Source organism: Perognathus longimembris, chromosome 1 (genome assembly GCF_023159225.1).
Source record: "Perognathus longimembris pacificus isolate PPM17 chromosome 1, ASM2315922v1, whole genome shotgun sequence".
In the NCBI taxonomy this organism is placed as follows: Eukaryota; Metazoa; Chordata; class Mammalia; order Rodentia; family Heteromyidae; genus Perognathus; species Perognathus longimembris.
The window spans coordinates 119,264,958-119,272,941 of NC_063161.1; positions in this window are offsets into that span (position 1 = coordinate 119,264,958).

The window sequence follows — 7,984 nt, forward strand, 5'->3', positions numbered from 1 at the left end:
TATATCCAGTTAACTACCAAAAAAAAAAAAAAAGCCAGAAGTGGAGCTATTGCTGAAGTGGTAGAGTACTATCCTTGAGCAAAAAAGCTAAGGGACGGCAAGAGTGCCTGCCTCGGATACACGAGGCCCTAGGTTTGATTCCCCAGCACCACATATACAGAAAACGGCCAGAAGCGGCGCTGTGGCTCAAGTGGCAGAGTGCTAGCCTTGAGCGGGAAGAAGCCAGGGACAGTGCTCAGGCCCTGAGTCCAAGGCCCAGGACTGGCCAAAAAAAAAAAAAAAAAAAAAAAAAAAAGCTAAGGGACAGTGCCCAGGCCCTAAGTTCAAACTCCAGAAGACACACACACACACACACACACACACACACACACACACACACACAGGAGCTAATTAATATTTGGGTCACAGAGATGGGCACTGGTGGCTCATGACTATAATTCCAGCTACTCAGGAGGTTAAGATCTGAGGATTGGGGTTTGAAGCCAGCCTGAGCAGAAAAGTCCATGACACTCTTATTTCCAATAAACTTTTGAGAAAAAGCCTGAAGTGGTACTGTGACTCAAGTGATAGAGCACTAGCCTTGACCACAAAAAGGCTAAGGGACAGCATCTAGACCCTGAGCTCAAGCCCTAGGACTGGCAAAAAAAAAAAAAAGGGGGGGGGGGCAAAGGAATAACAGAATTTCGTATGAGTAGAACCTGTGGCTAGTTCTATTTCATGAGTCTTGGTATATGACTGTGTATATGATGGTAGCCTTAAGTACTTGCTTAAAAATGCAGATTCTAAGACAAGCTCTGGAAAGTGGTGCTGTGGCTCAAAGTGGTAGAGTACTAGCTTTGAGCTGAAGATCTCAGGAACAGCACCCAGGCCCAGAGTTCAAGCCCCATGACAGACAGGGAAGGAAGGAAGGGAGGGAGGAAGGAAGGAAGAAAAGAAGGAAGGAAGGAAGGGAGGGAGGGAGGGAGGAAGGGAGGGAGGGAGGGAAGGAGTGAGGGAGGGAAGAATCTACTAAAACAAGCTCTGGTAGCTCGAGCCAGTACAGTAATCCTAGCTACCCAGGAGACTAAGATCTGAGGATCATGGATCAAAGCCAGCTCAGGCAAAAAAAAAAAGTCTCTAGAGTACCAGCCTTGAGCAAATAAAGCTAAGAAAGAGCACAAGGTCCTGATTCAAGACCCAGTACTGGCACCAAAAATTAATTAAAAATTTAAAAACGAGGGCTGTGAAAATGGCCTAGTGACAAGAGTGCTTGCCTCATATATATGAAGCCCTGGGTTGGATTCCTCAGCACCATGTATATAGAGAAGGCCAGAAGTGGCGCTGTGACTCAAGTGGTAGAGTGCTAGCCTTGAGCAAAGAGGCCAGGAACATGCTCAGAGCCTGAGATCAGGCTCTAGGACTGGCAAAATAAATAAATAAATAAATAAATAAATAAATAAATAAATAAATAAATAAATAAAAAACGATGGCTACAGGCAATGCAAAGAGCTCCACTGAGGGGCTGGCAATGTGGCTGAGTGGTAGAGTGCTTGCCTAGCATGTATGAAGCCCTGGGTTCGATTCCTCAGTACCACAGAAGCAGAAAAAGACAGAAGTAGCATTGTGGCTCAAGTGGTAGAGCCACTCTTGAGCATAGAGAGGCTTAGGAACAGTGCCCAGGCCCTGAGTTAAGAGCCCCAGGACCAACAATAAATAAACAAACAAATAAATAGCTCCACTGAGTCTGAATACCCAGTACACAGCACAGTGCCTACAAGATGCTGCCCTGCCACAGAGAGAAGAATGCACACTGGTAAATCTCAGCATTTGAGATGCAGGAGGAGGAAAACAGAAAGACCAGGGCCAACCTGGACTGTACAGCAAGACACTGTCTCAAAAGAAACAAACAAAAAGACACTGCACAGCTCAAGTATATCAAGGCCTCTTCCACCAGGACCTCCTGGCTCTATGTCCTAAACAACTGGCAATGCATTGGCTGGTAGAGACTTTGCTTCTGACAAAAGGATAATACAACTGTCCAGGCAGGCTGGCACTAATCCCTTTAGAAAACTGTTGTGGCTGGGAATGTGGCTTAGTGGTACAATGCTTGCCTAGTATGTATTTCTCAGTACCAGATAAACAGAAAAAGCCAGATGTGGTGCTGTGGCTCAAATGGTAGAGTGCTAGCCTTGAGCAAAAGAAGCTCAGGGACTGGCTGGCCTAGTGGTAGAGTGCTTGCCTTCTATACTTGAGGCCCTGAGTTCGGGTTCTCAGCACCATATATATAGAAAAGGCCAGAAATGGCGCTGTGGCTCAAGTGGCAGAATGCTAGCCTTGAGCAAAAAGAAGCCAGGGATAGTGCTCAGGGCCTGAGTCCCAAGCCCCAGGACTAGCAAAATAATAATAATGATAATAAATATTTTTTTAAAAAAAGAAGCTCAGGGACAGTGCTCAGGCCCTGTTCAAGCTCCAAGACTGGCAAAAAGATTTAAAAAAGATGAAAGAAAGAAGCGAGAAAGAAAGAGAAAGGAAATTGCTAATAAAAAAGTAGCAGAACTTTCCTATGCTGAAAAAGAAGAGAAAAGAAACACAGAATTCAAACCACACTCTTTCTTTACAGAGAATTCTTTGCTAAACCCATGAGTCTTTAAGATACAGGGTTTGGCTGGGCACTAGAGGCTTATGTGTAGAATCCTAACTATTCACAAGGCTGAGATCTGAGGATTAAGGTTTGAAGTCAGCCACTGCTGGAAAGTGTGAGAGACTCTTAGCTCCAGTTAGCCACTCAAAAGCCAAAAGTAGAGGTCCCTACTTCCAATTAACTAGCAAAAAAGCTGGAAGTGGAGGTGTGTGTGTCTGTGTGTATGTAGGGTACTGATTCCTCACCTCACAGACCAAATAAGACCAGCTAATCTCCAATCTGTTACAAACACCATGATTTGAAGACATTCTTCAATCAAGTACTGTCACTCTTTGGTTCTCTGCACTCTCCTTGTCTCCAGCCACCCTTTTTGTCCCTGAGCAGAAGGCAGGCATTATAACATTCAACAAAGTTCAACAGCCATGAGGACTGTTTTCACACAATTCAGTTTATCCAGTTGCTTCAAAGTCCTCTCCATCCTCCTTACTCTGCAGCCCTTTCTGCATGCGCCATTTCTGGGTCACCTACCACTAATATATCAGCCCTGAAGCAGTTCCTGCTTCCTGTCCCAACCACCCCTAATCATTTTGACAAGACATTCTGTTCATTTAGTATGAACCACTAACTGAATGCTGGGAATTTATGCAATAGCCATTGTCAGTCAGGTTGCTGCCCATCAGTTCTAAGAAGAGCCTAGAAGTAAGAGGCTTCAGTTTCCTCTGACTCCTCTCAATTCTTTCAGTAGTTTCCTGCCCACAACTTATAATGTCTCCATTTTCCTGGTGACATTATTTCAGTATTTATGAGTTCATGATATTCCCTACCAAACTACAGAGCTACTAGAAAACTTTAATTCTTCTGACCCAGGTAAATGTCCAGAACCCCTGAATGGGTCACAAAATTACAAATGTCAGTGCATTAATGAGGACAATGAAAAGTGCAGGTGGGAGGAGGGTGATGGTAGCTCATGCCTGATGTCTGAGGATTGAGGTTCGAAACCAGCCTGGGAAGAAAAGTTTGTGAGACTCTTATCTCCAGTTAACAACCCAAAAGCCAGAAGTAGAGCTGTGGTTCAAGTAGTAGAGCACTAGCCTTGGGTAAAAAAGCTAAAAGACAGCACCCGGACCCTCATTTAAGCCCTGTTTCTAATGCTCATGGGTGTGTGCACATATGCATATGCGCACATGCGCACACGCGCACACACGAGGCTGCCTATAATCCTAGTTGCTCTGAAAGTTAAGATCTGTGGACTGCAGTTTGAAGCCAGCCATGGCAGGAAAGTTCAGGAAACTCTATCTCCAGTTAATGAGCAAAAAGCTTGAAGTACAGCTATGCCCCACGTGGTAGAGTGCTAGTCTTAGACAACAATGCTCAGAGACAGCACCAGTGCCCTGTATTCAAGCCCCAGAACCTACACACACACACACACACACACACTACACACACACACACACACACACACACACACACACACACACACACACACACTAAATGTGTCTAGGAGAAAGTAGGGGGAGAAAAAGAAATAGAAAAGCCTGGCAGAGTCATCAGACTGTTTCAGATCTTTCACTGAGTGACTGAGTGAAAAAAGGGGAAAGGAGGGAGGCTGGATGGGGAGAAGCGTGTTACATGACAGTGTAGCCCAAGTAAAGTCTAGCAAGGCTCTTGGGGAACACTTGAGCCATAGGTCTTATAACGGCAAAGACAGGCTGCTTTAATATCCCTGTCAGTGGTTACAGATCTGTCAGTGGCTGGGAGCAGCTCAAGGTAGCATAGCTGCAGCCCAGAGGCATTGATGGATTGCAGAATGCACCACAGGCCCTCAGTCATTTGCTCTCTGCAGCTGAAAAGGATATTTAAGAGGCATATCTTATAATCATTACACTTAAGTTTCCTCTTCAGTAAAACAGGATACAATTCCTTGCTCACTTAGCTCCCAGGGAAGTTATGTGGCTCAAAAAAAAGTGGTGTTTATGAACACTTGGGAAAACTGTTAAGTACAGAACATATAAGTATTATTTACACAGGTTTATGCCTCAGTCCCAAGGTAGAACTTGTCATTTTCTGTCTAACTTATTTAATGCAAAGCTGTAGCAGGAGGGACTCATCGCCCTTCAGTCTATCCCTAAACCCCTCATTCTTCTGAGTGACCCAGCCTAGTTATATCTTGATCCCAGACCTATCTGGAGAGCAAGAATGGAAAACTGTGGTCTTTGGCTCCTAGCTCCAAATGACCTCAAATAGACTCAGCCAAGCCAGATGAAAATAAGGTGGTCCAGCTGCACAATGATCCACTTCATGGAGCAGGGCATTGACTTCTCTGGTCACTAAGAGCCAAGTACAGCAAACTCTGATATTACATTACCTGGGAGACAAGCAGACTATCAGACTTCACAGCTGTTTTTAAATTTTTATTTACTTTTGAATAGGTAAGATATATTTATGACCAAGACACATATATTTATGATTCAAGACACAAAAGAGGGGTGTTGGGCTGAGGATGTGGCTCAGTGGAAAACTATGTGTTTAACACACATGTGCCCTCAGGTCCAAAACCCAGCACTAAGGAAGGAAGGAAGGAAGGAAGGAAGGAAGGAAGGAAGGAAGGAAGGAAGGAAGGAAGGAAGGAAGGAAGGAAGGATCACAGTGAAAATTCTTCCATCATTCTTTTTTTTTTAATTGACAGTCCTGGGGCTTGAACTCAGGGCCTGGGCACTGTCCCTGAGCTTCTTTTGCTGAGGCTAGTATTCTACCACTTGAGCAACAGATCAACTTCCAGATTTTTCTGTTTACAGTGTTTCTGTTTATATGGTATTGAGGAATCAAATTCAGGGCTTCAAGCATACTAATCAAGCACTCTACCACTAAGCCACATTCCCAGCTTTTTCCATCATTCTTATCCTTGTAGCCTTATTCTCTGGAGACCATTAATGCTATTATTTCTTATATATGCTCTCACATATATATATATATATATATATATATATTCTAAGCACCATGGCTCATGCCTTTAATCCAACTAATACTTAGGTGGTAGAGATAGGAAGGATCATGATTAAAAGCCAGGTCATGCAGAAAGTTATCAAGACCCAGTAGCCAAACAAAAATAGCATCATCATCAACAATAATAATAATTTCTAGAATAGTATAGGACCTGTGTCTGTAGTACCAGCTATTTGGGAAGCTAAAGTGGGAGAACGACTTAGTTCAGGGGTTTGAGACAAGCCTGAGCAATACAGTGAGATCCTCATCTCAAAGGATGGAGGCAGGCATGGTAGTGCATGTCTATAATTCTAGCCTTTGGGAAGCAAATGCAACAGAATTGTGAGTTAAGACCAGTCTGAACTAAACAGCAAGATTCTGTCTCTAAAAGGGAAGGGGAGCTGGAGATAATCACTTGGTGATAGAGCACTTGCCTCATATCCAAGAGGTCATAGGCTCAATCCCTAGTGCTGAATAAAAAGTTATAAATCAAGACGGGCATCAGTGGCTCATGCCTGTAATCCTAGCTACTCAAGAGCCTGAGATCTGAGGATCATGCTTTGAAGCCATCTCATACAGCAAAGTCCATAAGACTCTTATCTCCAATAAACGTCTCAGAAAAAGCTGGAAGTGGCGCTGTGGCTCAAGTGGTAGAGTGCTATCCTTGAGGCTCAGGGACAGCACCCAGGCCTGAGTACAAGCCCCAGACCTGGCCAAAAAAAAACTGTTGTAAATCTTAGGGGAAAAAAATGAACTGCTAAGAGAAATGTCCCACTGCAAATGACTACTGCACAGATTAGGCTGTTATTCAGATATATCTATTGACTTACAATTTCTCTATTTCTCTAATTTCAGAAACACGTAGAAGTTGAAATGTAACAGGTATAGGATTGAAATATGGAGGGGGAGAGGTAGACTAATAAGGGGCAGGATACTCATGAATTCTGGGAAAATGTTGATTTTCCAGGAACTTGGGAGCCTCCCTTTCCACTCCTTACATGGCCTGATATTTGGGATTATGGTGGCTGATAGGTGCCCTTAGCCTTGATGGGAGAAAGCAGGATACTAGAAAAGTCTAGATTAAGTTAACCCCATGTTATAGTTTGGGATAAAACATTTCTCAATAATTAATAATAATTAATAAAAATAATAAGAAGTGTTATGCCTAGATTTCTGGTCCCCAAAGACCACCAGGAGCCGATACCGATGCAAACACACGAGAGTCTTTATTGCAAGCTCGAGCCTGGACTCCCAACCATCACCAACGCAGCGGATCTGGATTGAGAGTCCCGATCCTCAGATAGGCAGGGTTTTTATTGTGATTACAACAGGGGCAGGGTATTTCCAACTTGGCAGATACTTGATTGGATGGCATTTAGCAAGTAAGTCTTGTCCTATTTCTATTGGCTATCTACCCTTTCAGTTATCTATTTTGGCTTTGATATAGGGAACTGGCCTCGATATCAGGAATTGACAACAGGTGGTCACGTAGCACTGATGCAGGGGGTAGAGCAAGTCACAAATGGGTTAAGCAAGCCATTTACAGAAGCAGAATATGCAGTCAGGCTGACCTAGTACCAACTTTAGTTTAACAATTGCAACCATGTTTTCCCATTACCACTCAGCAAGCTTGAGGGGGCTAAAACAATCCAGTACTCAGTCATAAGTTGGTTTACTTATAAACCAACCTAACAGTTACTGTGGCATTTCTACTACTATTATGGCTATTTCTATAGTCTATGACTATGATCATTTTTCAACTGTCCATTACCATGGTTGCTACCCAGGTACAGAGGGGAACAAGTACTTCCTATATTTTTAAATGTCAAACTACAGGAAGCTAGTCTCACGGGTAGGGGTGCATCCCTCTATCATGGAGTCATCACCAGGATTCAGAAGCTGTTATAATTTTAACACTAAAATTTATATTTAGTTACTTCAGTTTTCAGGTCAGTCCTAACAGAAGAACTGAGAATTCTACCCAAAGGCTAATGCAACAAAGGAGATAGAGAAAATATGAAGAAAGAAATGCTGAGACATCTTGTTATGTTCTAGTCACCCACTAGACACCTCAGGCCCATGTGAAGAGTCAAAGTTTTCAGCAAAAGCAGTTTTTAAGTCTCTGAAAAGTAATGCAGGCTTACACAGCAGACACGCTTTCTGCCACAAAGCTAGGGGGAAGCTAATAATGTATTGCCCAACTGCATGACTTCCAAAATGAGTGATTTTTAAGTCAACTAAGAACTAGTAAAGCTAAGTTACGTAGTGCTTTCCTCAGTAAAACCAAGGGAAAAAGATTCATTAGGATGTGAGGAACTGCCATTCTGCTCTTACAGGCTGACATCTGAGTTGATTCTGATTGCTTACTGAGGGCATTTTGTG